At 40.2% G+C, this 19,094-nt stretch overlaps 1 long non-coding RNA gene across 1 annotated transcript; it reads right to left on the reverse strand.

The window, feature by feature from the left end:
• Positions 1-2,674: 2,674 nt before the first annotated feature.
• Positions 2,675-9,841, reverse strand: LOC144654893 (uncharacterized). The gene is made up of 3 exons (XR_013571012.1): positions 9,372-9,841; positions 6,533-6,580; positions 2,675-2,848 (listed from the first exon to the last, which is right to left on the reverse strand). It is a non-coding gene; the product is annotated as an uncharacterized LOC144654893 (long non-coding RNA).
• Between the last annotated feature and the right edge of the window lie 9,253 nt (positions 9,842-19,094).

Raw genomic sequence — 19,094 nt, forward strand, 5'->3', positions numbered from 1 at the left:
AGGATGCACGTGACGAGCACTTCACAAACTGGGTGTGCCCTGCATGCGGAAAGCAATTCCGTGTCTGGGGCAATCTTTCCCAGCACATGCGTGTACACTCAAAGCCATTTAGTTGTGAACAGTGAGAATATACATGTGCGACAGCGCGGGGCGTTCGATCTCACATGATGAAGTCCCACAACATCGATCTGCCCAACAACAGCACTGGAGAACCCTCAAACAGCTCAAAGAAATGTTAAAGAATGCAAATTACAGTTGGTGAGGGAATTCTGTGCCCTTAAAAATGATGAATTGCACAGCCAAGCTGCCAAAAGGCAGCCCCATCCTAATAAGAAGATATGTTTATTTAATATGTTAGTTTGACTATTGAAAGGTTGACACATGCATTACATGTATTAATTAATCTTTCGTAAATTTTTATATTACCTTGAGTTTAAAGATTCACTGAAATGACTGTAAAAATTTTCCTTATTTTTTTCCTTCACTTTACTTGTCAGAATTTCCAAACGCCATTTAATGTTCTACAGTATTTGGAGCAGCATCCCCCATCTGAACCTCTTCGGAGATACACACCAATTCCTGTAAACCAGCCAATGCCCGAATATGTGGGATGCTGATACGCCACCTGCAGCTTCTCTTGCAGAACCATCCAAGAGATGCAGGCACACCAGACGCATGCCAAACATCCTGGCTTTATGAGGAAGGATGCACGTGACGAGCACTTCACAAACTGGGTGTGCCCTGCATGCGGAAAGCAATTCCGTGTCTGGGGCAATCTTTCCCAGCACATGCCTGTACACTCAAAGCCATTTAGTTGTGAACAGTGTGAATATACATGTGCGAAAGCGCGGAGCGTTCGATCTCACATGATGAAGTCCCACAACATCGGCCTGCCCAAGCAACAGCACTGGAGACCCCACAAACAGCTCAAAGAAATGTTAAAGAATGCAAAATTATAGTTTTCATATTACCTTGAGTTTAAAGATTCACTGAAATGACTGTAGAAATTTTCCTTATTTTTTTCCTTCACTTTACTTGTCAGAATTTCCAAACGCCATTCAATGTTCTACAGTATTTGGAGCAGCATCCTCCATCTGAACCTCTTCGGAGATACACACCAATTCCTGTAAACCAGCCAATGCCCGAATATGTGGGATGCTGATACGCCACCTGCAGCTTCTCTTGCAGAACCATCCAAGAGATGCAGGCACACCAGACGGATGCCAAACATCCTGGCTTTATGAGGAAGGATGCACGTGACGAGCACTCCACAAACTGGGTGTGCCCTGCATGCGGAAAGCAATTCCGTGTCTGGGGCAATTTTTCCCAGCACATGCGTGTACACTCAAAGCCATTTAGTTGTGAACAGTGAGAATATACATGTGCGACAGCGCGGGCGTTTGATCTCACATGATGAAGTCCTACAACATCGACCTGCCCAAGCAACAGCACCGGAGAACCCTCAAACAGCTCAAAGAAATGTTAAAGAATGCAAAATTACAGTTGGTGAGGGAATTCTGTGCCCTTAAAAATGATGAATTGCACAGCCAAGCTGCCAAAAGGCAGCCCCATCCTAATAAGAAGATATGTTTATTTAATATGTTTGTTTGACTATTGAAAGGTTGACACATGCATTACATGTAATATAGATTTAGGCAAGCCTAAAAGCGGAGCTCCCCGGTTATATGCCCTTTACATTTTTTTTAGAATGATTTTTTATTCGTGTTATTTTCTTTATATATATTATGTATTGTTTTTCACCATGAACAACAGCACCAAATAAAAGTAAAAATAGTTGAAAAAGAGGATGATCATCTAGCAGTTTGTGCATAACCTCCCAAAGATATATTAACTCTCAAAGAGAAACTAGAACAAAGATTTAGCGTTGCTCTAGAAAATATCCATACACCCACCATAACTGGTATGTTATAGCTGTACATAGCATACAACTGGAAAGTTTTGCGTGTAGCTTGTCCCACCCCCCCCCTCAAACGGGGGCCCTATTGGAACAGTGACAGTATTATTTCCCGATACTATAAATAACAACAAATAACTAATCTGTGAGACACACCCACAAAACAAAACAGCTGTGTTTAATGTTTTATTATTTAATGACTGAGTTCGGTTTTGGTGAAGTAACAATTTGCCTATGAACAATATATATTTTATCAGTTATTATTGTATTGCAACATGTGAGATTAATTTAGAGATCGATGAACTGTGTATCTCATTATCATGATTACTGTTCTTCACAGTGTGGGCACTGGGAATTAAATGTTTGGGTAGGTAAAGCCTGCTGTTGAGCCAAGTGGCTCATCAGGCTGGAGCGTAACCAGGTTTCTGCAGCATTATTAAGCGGCTAGGAGTATTTCTACTCCCCCTGGATGGGATGCTAGTCCATCGCAGGGTTAACCCCCCCCCTCCCCCAGCAGTAAATAAGCCGGTACCCATTTATACACCTGGGTGAAGAGAAGAACTATGAGAGTAAAGTGTCTTGCCTAAGAACGCAACGTAGTGCCCGGGCCAGGTCTCGAACCCGGACCGCTCGATCCGGAGTCCAGCACAATAACCATTAGGTCACCAAACCTCCCACAAATGTTTGGGTAGCCGGATGATTTTTATATTGTGTTGTCAGAGATCCCTTAAGAAATCCGTACATGGATGAGCCTTATCTGGCCCTATTTCATTAACTTTAAAATTACACCTGACCACATAAATTGTATTTCACACAGAGTACATAAGTATTAGTTGTACATGCAATGAAGAAATAATATATTCTGATTGTTCATTTATCTCTCTCTCTCTGTGTCTGCAACTCTCTGTGGAAATTCTGCTACTCGTGTTAACCCTGAAAAAGGGAAAATAACAGATACCATTTTGTTGATGATCATTGACATCAAATGAATATTTATAATTTTAATTGAATTTATTCAGAACATTATACAGATACATAAATCAAAGGCTCTATGAGCAAAGTCGTGAATGTGGTATATTATAAACTGATAGCCCAGAATTAGCCAAAATAAATTTTAAATGTCTGCTGACAAACGACAATTTTTGTAATTGTCTATGAAATCTGTTAACGTACGTCATAGTTGAGTCATGTTTAAAATTCTAGCTGGTAAGTGATAAATAACCCCATACTCTAACTGAAAACTAACCATCCAGTAGTCCATCGAGGCCTTCTAGCTAAGCAGCTAAGAAGTGAAGATTATTTCAGAGCTTAAAATAATTAATGCTGAGAGAGACACGTATAGTGGTAACAAGATATGAGGTACCTTAAGATGCTGCGAAGCTGGTAATGGAAAGAAGCTAGGGAATTTTTTTTTCACCAAACTGTTTCACATTTGCTATTTAAGGGTTCTTTAATTAATAACCAGGTAGCTCAGCCATTTTATACAGGACAGTGGTATTATTCGACATACATTTTTCTCTGTTAAAGAATGGCAGACACTGTGACAGAAGGCAAATAATTAAAAGAAACTAACAGATGCCTCATACATGTGACTTCTAAGAATTGAAATTGGCAGGAAACAGTAAAGCCAACATAATTTATTATCAATTTAGAGGCCTGATACATGGAACAAATGAAAACTGCTGCTTATTTCCTTTTCTGGTATCTTTACTTGCAACCAAAAAGTTTACTTTAGCCCTTTACATGCCACGAAAATCATCAATGCATTTTAATCAGCCTTATTAATTCATTTTTAAATAATCTGTATACATTGCCAGCCATCCTGCAAAGATTTGGTGGCCATGTTGGATTAAAGGATCTGAACCTTAAAGCTTGTTTATCTTTTACTCTTTGTTTTCAGCAGTCAATAACAATAACTCCAAATATTTTATTTTTCAAGCTGTACACTGAGTCTGCTAAAAGTCAATTTATAGAGAGCAGTATTCACTGTTTGTGAAAAATATATGAGAGTAAATTTGAAATAAAATTCTTTTTCTGATCATGTGTTTCATACAAGTTACGGCAGGATGTTCATTGCAGCCCACACCTCTTGACAGCCTAGCCCCATGCAGAGTTCAGTGATGTGTTGTATTGCAGGATATTGTTTTGGCGAATCTATAAATTAATTCAAAATTCTATGTGCCTTGTTAAAATAAATCTGTAGGACAACACGTACAACGAACCATCTAAGTGTAAGCAATTTGTTATTTATCAGCATGGCATGCAACCAGGTTCCTTTTCGGCTGAGATGAGGGGGGGGGGGGTGGGCATAGGACATGTACAGAAATCGACCTTAAGGTTACTATTGTTATATTAGTGGCTATTACATTTTAGCGCTTTTAGTGAGTTGGGCGAAAATCGCTTAATTTAGTACTTGCTAAAATTTGTATTGGTCAAATTTCAAGTACCTGCCCGGTACCCCCTTCCCACCCTAATGGAACACAAAAATGGATACTGGTAACTTTGTTCTTTTAGGCAATGCAATTTATATTCATTCAATGTCAAGATATGGTAGTCTTTTTCTTTTACTGAACATTTATTTTCATCTTAGCCATATATTCATCACCGGCCAGTAAAAGCTGGTTTACACGATATTACTATTTTTTGAAGTTTTTGGAAAAACCCTATATAGTCGCTAAATCTTGCTCAGAAAAAATCGTTAAAATCAATAGCTGCTAACAATAGTACTCTCTCAGTATTTCTTTGAATGTCTACCCCATAGCACTCAGTGGATGTTGACAAAGCAAAAAATTACCTGAGTGCAATGATACACCCCTGGAGAACTACAATTACCACAGTTGAACTAATATGTCCCTTTTTTGACAGACCATGTGTATGAAGAAAAAATAATTGTAAGGGACTGATGCATAATACTGTGTTTACAAATTAATGTAGTTTTTCCTTCAAAAGCAGAGCAAATTTATCATTCACATAACATGATAAGGCTTGCTACCTAATGAGCTACGAATGCCAGAGGAAATTTTGATTTAAGTTTAAGTCACGAGATAAATGTACTTGGGAACTTCGTTAACGAGAGTGTGACAACGAATATAAAATATTACTGGATACAAAAACTTGACGAACGTGCAAATAAATGATCGACCGAAAGACAAAGCAAGCCATTACTATAGATATCTCTAATTGTTTCGAAACGCATCAGTTTAATCTTGCTGAGTGAGACTAATTTGTAGCGGAAAATACAGCCTTATTAAGGGTGATTTATTACTTACCAACTATTTGATTGCATTGAAGATATGGAAGATAATTTCATGTCCGCGGACTTTCAAAATAAGCTATTGTTCGGCATGCAAGTTTCTTGCTTCCTTGCATTGGCCATCCTTTCCGTTGCATTGTGTGTAAATGTGGATTCGAGCACTGGCCTCACTAGAAAAATTCCTTCCAGAAAGGAAAAAATATTTGTATTCTCCTGATGTACATCCACAAGTTTGCATTACAACTCGGGAAACCAGCCCTTGTACACGTTCATCCGCCATTTTGAACTTAATTTAAACTTAATATAAAATTGCCAGGTTACCAAGGGAGTTTACACAAATTTAATTGAATTTCTCCAGCAAACCGCTATAAGTCGTTCTTTGCATTCACGACTTAAAAAGAGAGTTATTGTTCCAATTTTTGCATGGGCCAGGGAATGTGTTGGGGGATACATGTATGTTTAGAACCAAAAAGGCCTTTCAGAGTGAGTGTGTCAGCAAAACCTTTTTTTACCTACTGAAGACACTAATAGTGCTATCAAAAAGACCTGGCACATGGCGAGGCTTTGATGAATGTTTTGGGGTGTGAAACACCGGCTTAATTCAAGAGTTCCCTACAAAATGATGTGTCTTTTGAGACTCTTATAATTATTTATCTTTGACAGGTGCTGTTGAAAGTACTGTGATTAAGTCCAGGAAAGCTTACATATTCTCCCTAAAACTTTTATCAGGGATGTAGCTAAGAAAACACTTAGCCGGTTCATCAACAAGCCCAGCTGGCTTTTCTGGCCTAAACAGCTCTAAAATTTTACTAAGTCTTTGTGTTCACGTAAAATTTCAGCTGAGTTTAAGTTCTATTTCTACATTTGCCTGGTACCACAACAAGACAATTTATGTTAAGTTAGGGCTTGAGCTTATTAGCTATTAAGGTTTAATTAAGGTATTAACAAAAGGAATTCAAACACAACAGGTCAATTTGCACTTCTCCCACAAAATCATTACAAGTATTCCGGTATTTTGTCGGGTCAGGTAGCAGATCTTGTTGGTTCTTTGCCCTCATACCCCTCCTCCACGGTGGGGGAGGGGTGCATTGTATGGACAACGAAAACATTTTACTTGAACAATAAAAACATTTTATGTACATGATTGTGCTGTTACATATAAATTGTGTATATTAAATTCCTCAATTGAACGAGGATTTTAGGGAAATATACAATGTAAACTTACCAAGGGGTTAAAACGCATACCATTTTTCACACCCAAAAGTTTTACACTTGAAAAACAAGTTTCATGCACTAATGTGTCATGGAGCTTCTTTAATATCTATCTAAAGAAAGGTATAAGCTGACACTTATGTAATGATTACCTGCATCACCAATTTCACTAACTGCACCCCTTGACTGTTTTCCCTGCACTGAAAACAAAATTTATACATGTATATCAAAAACCTGTAAAATTCTTAACTTGCATCCTGGCAAAAAGTATGGAAATCCTAACAGTAAGTTTTAGAAAGACAACAGATTTACCAAAATAAATGATAACTTCAAACTGCATCTTACACCCTCCATAAATACTTCTCACTGAAATTGACCTCAAAAAAACTTGTTGTACATGTAAATAAATAATACATGTATGTATTATTTACTTTTAATTATATAATCCTCGAGTCATCGCAGACAGGCCCATTTTGAACTTATTTTTTTCACGATCAAAAACTAATCCTACTTCTCTTGTAGAAAAAAAATTGGCAAAAATATTTGATTTAGTCACTGCTTTAAGTTGGAAAACTTTGAAAGGCTTAAAGAATTGTACGAGTCATGTGCAACCTTCCAGAAAGCAATGCTCATAGCCACAGGGCTAAAAAAGTACCCTCTGATTATCTGGGGCAAGTAGATTTTTCTGTCAAGCAATTAATTTTTCGTGCCTGTTTGCGTAATTTAGGTTAAAAGGCCCAGGCAAGTCGTCTACATGTAAATTATACAGTCACAAGTTTACTAAGAAACATAATCATGCACAGTCCTAGGCAAGCAAAATTTGAGAGCTGCTTGTTAACCACAGGGCAATCTGGAATTTATTTTTTTCCAAGCCCTTATCCTACATTATGACTTCAGGATCAGCTTGGTTGTTATAACTTAAGAAAATTTCATGATCTTTCGCATAACATTTTAGAATCTGTGCTATATTCTTTTATGTACCATATTTATTCGATTAAACGCCACGGCGTTTATTTAATTTTTCGTGATTCGAGTGCGGCGTTTATTAGAGGAAAGCGTTTATACGAGGGCGGCGTTCATTTAAAATTCAATTTATTTCTTGTAAACAATAGTATGGTAACTGAACATTTAAATTTAAAAAAAAAAAACAGAAACATGTTTTAGTGCATGCCTGAAAAGTCAATTTCAATACCTTAAAACCTTGTTACAATCAAGAAAAATATTTTTTTTTGGCCTGCTCAAGCTTGATTATTACTGCATTTGCTTTCCGAGTCTGTTATTCGAATGAATGCTGCATCATCATGATGCGGCGTTTATTTGAGGGCGACGTTTATTAATATTTCTGTTCTAACATGTAGCGCTTATTCGAGGGAGGCGTTTAATCGAATGAAAAAACTAATCAATTTATTCTGAGAAAGGCTGTATAATCAGATAAGAAATACAAAACTTTCACAAAACATTTTCACTCATAACATTCATATGATAAAAATATAAAAACTACGCAAAGTTCTCAGTGAAAAATAACAGAGGTCATGGAGAAACTATATTTCGCTAAGACTCTCAGCTAGCAATGTCCCCTATACAGTATGGGGCCCAGTTCTCGGCCGGGTCCAGTTCTCGGCCACTTTGTGTTCAACGCGTTTTTTCACGCCTCAGTTGAATTAAAACAAAAAGTTATTTACATCCAGCGATAGATTTACATTTGCGATAGACTGATTCTTGTGCTCTAAGTATCGTTAGTTTGATCCTTCAACACGCTATAGAAAGCTCACACATCGAGTTTACGCGGAGGTAGGTTATTTTGTTTTCCCGAAATCTTGTTTGTTTACAGCTCCTTGAAATTCTTGGATGCAGTTAAATTTGTATTTTATCCGAAAGCCCCAACCAAAAGAGCTAATTTTTTGCATGTGAAACGTAAAATAATTCAGCTTTCTGCTTAAGTTAACTTTTCGTTGATTCTTTGTATTTTGTTGGTCTTAATTTACTTCGGAATTTTTCCGTGCGACTTTTGCGTATTTGCCAGTTCTCGGCCACCCTGCTCGCTATCACAGCTTAGCGCTTGGTTTTTAATATAATTTCATCTACTGCAGCCAGAATAAAAGAAAGAAATGTTTTAAAAATAAAGTTCAATTAAATCTCTAAGTTTTGAGCTAACTCTTGTCTTGTTTATTATTTCTACAACACCTGACTCTTTCAAGACCCTTCCACTGCAAAGTAAACCATCTAAATGCATTGGTCACACAACACAATTCTGCGGTTTTGCAAGAACCTGCAAAAAGCCTCATAAAAATAATTTGCGATCAATATAACATAAATAAGTTTACAGAGTGATTTCATGACTGTGAAAATTAATTGAGTCTTTTTATACGGAAATTACGCATAAGCTTTTTGGTGGCCGAGAACTGGGCCGCGTGGCCGAGAACTGGGCCCACAAAAGGAGATTTTATTTTTATTATTGTTCGGGATAATTAATTATTAACCGGTCGATAGCTTTACACCAAAAAGCTGAATAATGTAGAAAGCTCTGGGAGAAATTTCAAGTTTCTTTGGTTATTCTGAGAAAAGAAATACTAGTTTACGTCTATAGTGGCCGAGAACTGGGCCCCATACTGTATTACATCTGACTCGACCACATTCTTACAAATTTTTATGTAAATTTTGTTCTCTACTTGTTCTGTACTCTTTCCAACGTTTAAAGTGGTGTGTTCTTCCTACTTCGGTGATTTAACTAGTACTACAGAATAAACAAATTAACGCGGATAGGAAAAACCAGAAGTAAGGTATGCTTTGAATACAACTCGTGTTTAAGACAAAACGAATTTCAGTTCATTAAGGCTATGTCGACCTTGTTTGACATACCGGTACACGACTGAGAGCTAGAACCCAGCTTCGTTTAAAAATGATGTACAGTGTATTAGGTTGAATGCTCGTTAATCTAAATACCAAAGACTTTTCTAATCTGTTAAAAAAAAATGAACATCAATAGCTCACCTTGTTTTCGTAAAGGAATGTTGTCTTTGACCGTCTTTGCTTCAAACTCACCAAGAAGCTTGGAAGATTTTCCATTTCGATCGGCCACAATCTTTACTCCTCTACTAACTATGGTTGTCATCGCGGGTGAAACGAGGAATATATCCAGAAATAATGTATCTGTAATAAACTGTCTTTAAAACTGAATTCTTCGTGTGCTTTTCAATCGAGGAGTCTTCATGCTTAGTAGTGAACTCATGCGTACGCTTGGTAAATCGGCATGCTGTGAGATTGTTTCCTGACTTTTCACACAGCGGACTTCCTCAAGTTAGTCTCCCCTTCATGTAATTCTAACATTGTCAACAAGAGCTAAGAATGATTTTTTTTTTCCTCGCGTTTAAAACTTCCTACTATATAAAGCTTAGCTGAGTAGAAATCGTTTTAAAAAAACTTTTTTTCTAAGGCCTTGATAGTAATGATTTTTCCCGCCAAAAGACGCGGGTTGCCACCGGAGCCTAGCTCGTTCCCAGGCCTAATCCGTGCGTACGGACGTACGTACGCGACAACCAAAATTTCTCGGTTCGATAGGATACCATTTGCCCTGTTTCCTTGTACCCGCATGTTACCAATGGAGCTACGCTACGCGCCTTCGGCGCGTGGAGCTCCGCTATTAATTAATCTTTCGTAAATTTTCATATTACCTTTAGTTTAAAGATTCACTAAAATGACTGTAGAAATTTTCCTTATTTTTTTCCTTCACTTTACTTGTCAGAATTTCCAAACGCCATTCAATGTTCAACAGTATTTGGAGCAGCATCCTCCATCTGAACCTCTTCGGAGATACACACCAATTCCTGTAAACCAGCCAATGCCCGAATATGTGGGATGCTGATACGCCACCTGCAGCTTCTCTTGCAGAACCATCCAAGAGATGCAGGCACACCAGACGGATGCCAAACATCCTGGCTTTTTGAGGAAAGATGCGCGTGACCAGCACTCCACAAACTGAGTGTGCCCTGCATGCGGAAAGCAATTTCGTGTCTGGGCAATCTGTACCGACACATGTGCGTGCACTTAAAAGCCATTTAGTTGTGAACACTGCTAATATACATGTGCGACAGCGCGGGAAGTTCGATCTCACATGATGAAGTCCCACAACATTGACCTGCCCAAGAAACAGCACTGGAGGCACCGCATATGAATTTCATCGAAACAATTATTGTGAAAATTTAAGATATCTATCGTTTTGAATCAATTAATGTACTTGTAAATAGTTCCCCACATGTTCGCACTCCAAACAATAAATTTCACCGTCAACTGTTTAAGATGAACTGGGTTGAAGCCGCAGGTTCAAGGAAGCTTAAGCACACTCATTTGCATGTAAAGGAAAGTATGTGTTCAACAAAGTTATATTTTATGTAAGCGAAAGCTTATTTATGTGGACATGAGTTATTTATTTAAAACACATTTGTGTAAATTGTATTCTTTGCGATATTTTATTGTGTGAATTAAACCTATCTCGAAACAGAATGTTGAAGCCCATAATTAAACTTGGGAATATTGTGCTTCAAATCGTTCTGTCTCGTTCTTCTCCCCAAGCATCCTATTATAAAGACCCACGTCATAAACATCAATTACTGTTTGGTATTGAATGTCTCATATGGCGACATTGTTTGGAACTTTTCCTAAAGAAGATGTGCCGTAAATCGTAAATCGTCGTAAATTTTCATATTACCTTACAGTGCTCGAACTTAACGGTCGTCCACTCGTCCAAAATGAGTGAAAATTTCCCAAAACGAGTAGGTTTTCTTGCCACTAGCCCTCTGGACGAGTAAAGTTACAGTTCTCTGATAAATAATTGCCTTTGTATGGTACTAAAAGGACTAAAAGTGTCGAAGCAAACGAAGCATTTCCGAAAGCGAATGTTTCGAAACGACGAGCAAAAAATGCTAGGCGTTCTCTTGGCAGGTAAAGGCTGGGTTCTACTTGAAATGAAATGCATCGTGCGACGCAATAATGGCGGCTTTTCATGTTTGCTAAACTTGATAGATCTTGGTCGCGTCTATATTTTCTTCCAAAATACAATTTGTAGAAATGACCAAACGAAAACCAGTTCAACGTTCACTTAGTTCTTCCTTTGGAGGAAAGCAAGATCAAGAAATTAACGCAACACCTTCAATGCCTGCTGTAGCTCCGACCAAAAGAACACGGAAGTTTCGGGAATCGTGGGAAGAAACGTACAAATGGCTCCAGTTTGATGAAAAAGAAAACAAAATGTTTTGCAAGTTTTGCAGGGAATTTCCAAATGGAAAAACACGCAATATTCTCTGACGATCGGAACAAATAACTTTCAAACTGCTTAAAGGCATATATGTACGTTGCAGCTCTTACGTGTAATGGAGAACAAATTCTTGTAATACGTTATACTTACTAAAAAAAATGCATATTGTATGGTTGCGTTTAATTGTTTGATAATGGTTTGGCGTGTATTTACCTGCAGGCGCAAATTACTTATTGTATTACACATGGGAAAAAATGTAAAGAGTGACCAGTATGTTGACCAGTAGCTTTGCTCCTGGAACGAGTAAATTCTAAGCCTACTCGTCCTATGGAAGACCAGACCTAAAAGTTAATTTCGAGCACTGCCTTGAGTTTAAAGATTCGCTGAAATGACTGTAGAAATTTTCCTTATTTTTTCCTTCACTTTACTTGTCAGAATTTCCAAACGCCACTCAATGTTCTACAGTATTTGGAGCATCATCCTCAATCTGAACCTCTTCGGCGATACACGCCAATTGCCGTCAACCAGCCGATGTCCGAATATATGGAATGCTGCTACGCCACCTGCAGCTTCTCTTGCCGAACCATCCAAGAGATGCAGGCACACCAGACGGATGCCAAACATCCTGGCTTGATGAGGAAGGATGCACGTGACGAGCACTCCACAAACTGGGTGTGCCCTGCATGCGGAAAGCAATTCCGTGTCTGGGGCAATTTTTCCCAGCACATGCGTGTACACTCAAAGCCATTTAGTTGTGAACAGTGAGAATATACATGTGCGACAGCGCGGGGCGTTTGATCTCACATGATGAAGTCCCACAACATCGACCTGCCCAAGCAACAGCACCGGAGAACCCTCAAACAGCTCAAAGAAATGTTAAAGAATGCAAACTACAGTTGGTGAGGGAATTCTGTGCCCTTAAAAATGATGAATTGCACAGCCAAGCTGCCAAAAGGCAGCCCCATCCTAATAAGAAGATATGTTTATTTAATATGTTAGTTTGACTATTGAAAGGTTGACACATGCATTACATGTATTAATTAATCTTTCGTAAATTTTCATATTACCTTGAGTTTAAAGATTCACTGAAATGACTGTAGAAATTTTTATTATTTTTTTCCTTCACTTTACTTGTCAGAATTTCCAAACGCCATTCGATGTTCTACAGTATTTGGAGCAGCATCCTCCATCTGAACCTCTTCGGAGATACACACCAATTCCTGTAAACCAGCCAATGCCCGAATATGTGGGATGCTGATACGCCACCTGCAGCTTCTCTTGCAGAACCATCCAAGAGATGCAGGCACACCAGACGGATGCCAAACATCCTGGCTTTATGAGGAAGGATGCACGTGACGAGCACTTCACAAACTGGGTGTGCCCCGCATGCGGAAAACAATTCCGTGTCTGGGGCAATCTTTCCCAGCACATGCGTGTACACTCAAAGCCATTTAGTTGTGAACAGTGAGAATATACATGTGCGACAGCGCGGGGCGTTTGATCTCACATGATGAAGTCCCACAACATCGACCTGCCCAAGCAACAGCACCGGAGAACCCTCAAACAGCTCAAAGAAATGTTAAAGAATGCAAATTACAGTTGGTGAGGGAATTCTGTGCCCTTAAAAATGATGAATTGCACAGCCAAGCTGCCAAAAGGCAGCCCCATCCTAATAAGAAGATATGTTTATTTAATATGTTAGTTTGACTATTGAAAGGTTGACACATGCATTACATGTATTAATTAATCTTTCGTAAATTTTCATATTACCTTGAGTTTAAAGATTCACTGAAATGACTGTAGAAATTTTCATTATTTTTTTCCTTCACTTTACTTGTCAGAATTTCCAAACGCCATTCGATGTTCTACAGTATTTGGAGCAGCATCCTCCATCTGAACCTCTTCGGAGATACACACCAATTCCTGTAAACCAGCCAATGCCCGAATATGTGGGATGCTGATACGCCACCTGCAGCTTCTCTTGCAGAACCATCCAAGAGATGCAGGCACACCAGACGGATGCCAAACATCCTGGCTTTATGAGGAAGGATGCACGTGACGAGCACTTCACAAACTGGGTGTGCCCTGCATGCGGAAAGCAATTCCGTGTCTGGGGCAATCTTTCCCAGCACATGCGTGTACACTCAAAGCCATTTAGTTGTAAACAGTGTGCATATACATGTGCGACAGGGCGGAGCGTTCGATCTCACATGATGAAGTCCCACAACATCGGCCTGCCCAAGCAACAGCACTGGAGACCCCACAAACAGCTCAAAGAAATGTTAAAGAATGCAAAATTACAGTTTTCATATTACCTTGAGTTTAAAGATTCACTGAAATGACTGTAGAAATTTTCCTTATTTTTTTCCTTCACTTTACTTGTCAGAATTTCCAAACGCCACTCGATGTTCTAGAGTATTTGGAGCATCATCCTCACTCTGAACCTCTTCGGCGATACACGCCAATTGCCGTCAACCAGCCGATGTCCGAATATATGGAATGCTGCTACGCCACCTGCAGCTTCTCTTGCCGAACCATCCAAGAGATGCAGGCACACCAGACGCATGCCAAACATCCTGGCTTTATGAGGAAGGATGCACGTGACGAGCACTCCACAAACTGGGTGTGCCCTGCATGCGGAAAGCAATTCCGTGTCTGGGGCAATTTTTCCCAGCACATGCGTGTACACTCAAAGCCATTTAGTTGTGAACAGTGAGAATATACATGTGCGACAGCGCGGGGCGTTTGATCTCACATGATGAAGTCCCACAACATCGACCTGCCCAAGCAACAGCACCGGAGAACCCTCAAACAGCTCAAAGAAATGTTAAAGAATGCAAACTACAGTTGGTGAGGGAATTCTGTGCCCTTAAAAATGATGAATTGCACAGCCAAGCTGCCAAAAGGCAGCCCCATCCTAATAAGAAGATATGTTTATTTAATATGTTAGTTTGACTATTGAAAGGTTGACACATGCATTACATGTATTAATTAATCTTTCGTAAATTTTCATATTACCTTGAGTTTAAAGATTCACTGAAATGACTGTAGAAATTTTTATTATTTTTTTCCTTCACTTTACTTGTCAGAATTTCCAAACGCCATTCGATGTTCTACAGTATTTGGAGCAGCATCCTCCATCTGAACCTCTTCGGAGATACACACCAATTCCTGTAAACCAGCCAATGCCCGAATATGTGGGATGCTGATACGCCACCTGCAGCTTCTCTTGCAGAACCATCCAAGAGATGCAGGCACACCAGACGGATGCCAAACATCCTGGCTTTATGAGGAAGGATGCACGTGACGAGCACTTCACAAACTGGGTGTGCCCCGCATGCGGAAAACAATTCCGTGTCTGGGGCAATCTTTCCCAGCACATGCGTGTACACTCAAAGCCATTTAGTTGTGAACAGTGAGAATATACATGTGCGACAGCGCGGGGCGTTTGATCTCACATGATGAAGTCCCACAACATCGACCTGCCCAAGCAACAGCACTGGAGACCCCACAAACAGCTCAAAGAAATGTTAAAGAATGCAAAATTACAGTTTTCATATTACCTTGAGTTTAAAGATTCACTGAAATGACTGTAGAAATTTTCCTTATTTTTTTCCTTCACTTTACTTGTCAGAATTTCCAAACGCCACTCGATGTTCTAGAGTATTTGGAGCATCATCCTCACTCTGAACCTCTTCGGCGATACACGCCAATTGCCGTCAACCAGCCGATGCCCGAATATGTGGGATGCTGATACGCCACCTGCAGCTTCTCTTGCAGAACCATCCAAGAGATGCAGGCACACCAGACGGATGCCAAACATCCTGGCTTTATGAGGAAGGATGCACGTGACGAGCACTTCACAAACTGGGTGTGCCCCGCATGCGGAAAACAATTCCGTGTCTGGGGCAATCTTTCCCAGCACATGCGTGTACACTCAAAGCCATTTAGTTGTGAACAGTGAGAATATACATGTGCGACAGCGCGGGGCGTTTGATCTCACATGATGAAGTCCCACAACATCGACCTGCCCAAGCAACAGCACCGGAGAACCCTCAAACAGCTCAAAGAAATGTTAAAGAATGCAAATTACAGTTGGTGAGGGAATTCTGTGCCCTTAAAAATGATGAATTGCACAGCCAAGCTGCCAAAAGGCAGCCCCATCCTAATAAGAAGATATGTTTATTTAATATGTTAGTTTGACTATTGAAAGGTTGACACATGCATTACATGTATTAATTAATCTTTCGTAAATTTTCATATTACCTTGAGTTTAAAGATTCACTGAAATGACTGTAGAAATTTTCATTATTTTTTTCCTTCACTTTACTTGTCAGAATTTCCAAACGCCATTCGATGTTCTACAGTATTTGGAGCAGCATCCTCCATCTGAACCTCTTCGGAGATACACACCAATTCCTGTAAACCAGCCAATGCCCGAATATGTGGGATGCTGATACGCCACCTGCAGCTTCTCTTGCAGAACCATCCAAGAGATGCAGGCACACCAGACGCATGCCAAACATCCTGGCTTTATGAGGAAGGATGCACGTGACGAGCACTTCACAAACTGGGTGTGCCCCGCATGCGGAAAACAATTCCGTGTCTGGGGCAATCTTTCCCAGCACATGCGTGTACACATTTAAAGCCATTTAGTTGTGAACAGTGTGAATATACATGTGCGACAGCGCGGAGCGTTCGATCTCACATGATGAGGTCCCACAACATCGACCTACCCAAGCAACAGCACTGGAGACCCCACAAACAGCTCAAAGAAATGTTAAAGAATGCAAAATTACAGTTTTCATTTTACCTTGAGTTTAAAGATTCACTGAAATGACTGTAGAAATTTTCCTTATTTTTTTCCTTCACTTTACTTGTCAGAATTTCCAAACGCCACTCGATGTTCTAGAGTATTTGGAGCATCATCCTCACTCTGAACCTCTTCGGCGATAAACGCCAATTGCCGTCAACCAGCCGATGTCCGAATATATGGAATGCTGCTACGCCACCTGCAGCTTCTCTTGCCGAACCATCCAAGAGATGCAGGCACACCAGACGGATGCCAAACATCCTGGCTTGATGAGGAAGGATGCACGTGACGAGCACTCCACAAACTGGGTGTGCCCTGCATGCGGAAAGCAATTCCGTGTCTGGGGCAATTTTTCCCAGCACATGCGTGTACACTCAAAGCCATTTAGTTGTGAACAGTGAGAATATACATGTGCGACAGCGCGGGGCGTTTGATCTCACATGATGAAGTCCCACAACATTGACCTGCCCAAGCAACAGCACCGGAGAACCCTCAAACAGCTCAAAGAAATGTTAAAGAATGCAAATTACAGTTGGTGAGGGAATTCTGTGCCCTTAAAAATGATGAATTGCACAGCCAAGCTGCCAAAAGGCAGCCCCATCCTAATAAGAAGATATGTTTATTTAATATGTTAGTTTGACTATTGAAAGGTTGACACATGCATTACATGTACGTATTAATTAATCTTTCGTAAATTTTCATATTACCTTGAGTTTAAAGATTCACTGAAATGACTGTAGAAATTTTCATTATTTTTTTCCTTCACTTTACTTGTCAGAATTTCCAAACGCCATTCGATGTTCTACAGTATTTGGAGCAGCATCCTCCATCTGAACCTCTTCGTAGATACACACCAATTCCTGTAAACCAGCCAATGCCCGAATATGTGGGATGCTGATACGCCACCTGCAGCTTCTCTTGCAGAACCATCCAAGAGATGCAGGCACACCAGACGGATGCCAAACATCCTGGCTTTATGAGGAAGGATGCACGTGACGAGCACTTCACAAACTGGGTGTGCCCTGCATGCGGAAAGCAATTCCGTGTCTGGGGCAATCTTTCCCAGCACATGCGTGTACACTCAAAGCCATTTAGTTGTAAACAGTGTGCATATACATGTGCGACAGCGCGGAGCGTTCGATCTCACATGATCAAGTCCCACAACATCAGCCTGCCCAAGCAACAGCACTGGAGACCCCACAAACAGCTCAAAGAAATGTTAAAGAATGCAAAATTACAGTTTTCATATTACCTTGAGTTTAAAGATTCACTGAAATGACTGTAGAAATTTTCCTTATTTTTTTCCTTCACTTTACTTGTCAGAATTTCCAAACGCCACTCGATGTTCTAGAGTATTTGGAGCATCATCCTCACTCTGAACCTCTTCGGCGATACACGCCAATTGCCGTCAACCAGCCGATGTCCGAATATATGGAATGCTGCTACGCCACCTGCAGCTTCTCTTGCCGAACCATCCAAGAGATGCAGGCACACCAGACGGATGCCAAACATCCTGGCTTGATGAGGAAGGATGCACGTGACGAGCACTCCACAAACTGGGTGTGCCCTGCATGCGGAAAGCAATTCCGTGTCTGGGGCAATTTTTCCCAGCACATGCGTGTACACTCAAAGCCATTTAGTTGTGAACAGTGAGAATATACATGTGCGACAGCGCGGGGCGTTTGATCTCACATGATGAAGTCCCACAACATTGACCTGCCCAAGCAACAGCACCGGAGAACCCTCAAACAGCTCAAAGAAATGTTAAAGAATGCAAATTACAGTTGGTGAGGGAATTCTGTGCCCTTAAAAATGATGAATTGCACAGCCAAGCTGCCAAAAGGCAGCCCCATCCTAATAAGAAGATATGTTTATTTAATATGTTAGTTTGACTATTGAAAGGTTGACACATGCATTACATGTACGTATTAATTAATCTTTCGTAAATTTTCATATTACCTTGAGTTTAAAGATTCACTGAAATGACTGTAGAAATTTTCATTATTTTTTTCCTTCACTTTACTTGTCAGAATTTCCAAACGCCATTCGATGTTCTACAGTATTTGGAGCAGCATCCTCCATCTGAACCTCTTCGTAGATACACACCAATTCCTGTAAACCAGCCAATGCCCGAATATGTGGGATGCTGATACGCCACCTGCAGCTTCTCTTGCAGAACCATCCAAGAGATGCAGGCACACCAGACGGATGCCAAACATCCTGGCTTTATGAGGAAGGATGCACGTGACGAGCACTTCACAAACTGGGTGTGCCCTGCATGCGGAAAGCAATTCCGTGTCTGGGGCAATCTTTCCCAGCACATGCGTGTACACTCAAAGCCATTTAGTTGTAAACAGTGTGCATATACATGTGCGACAGCGCGGAGCGTTCGATCTCACATGATGAAGTCCCACAACATCGGCCTGCCCAAGCAACAGCACTGGAGACCCCACAAACAGCTCAAAGAAATGTTAAAGAATGCAAAATTACAGTTTTCATATTACCTTGAGTTTAAAGATTCACTGAAATGACTGTAGAAATTTTCCTTATTTTTTTCTTTCACTTTACTTGTCAGAATTTCCAAACGCCACTCGATGTTCTAGAGTATTTGGAGCATCATCCTCACTCTGAACCTCTTCGGCGATACACG

This window comes from Oculina patagonica, chromosome 5 (assembly GCF_052425735.1).
Source record: "Oculina patagonica isolate OP01 chromosome 5, crgOcupat, whole genome shotgun sequence".
In the NCBI taxonomy this organism is placed as follows: Eukaryota; Metazoa; Cnidaria; class Anthozoa; order Scleractinia; family Oculinidae; genus Oculina; species Oculina patagonica.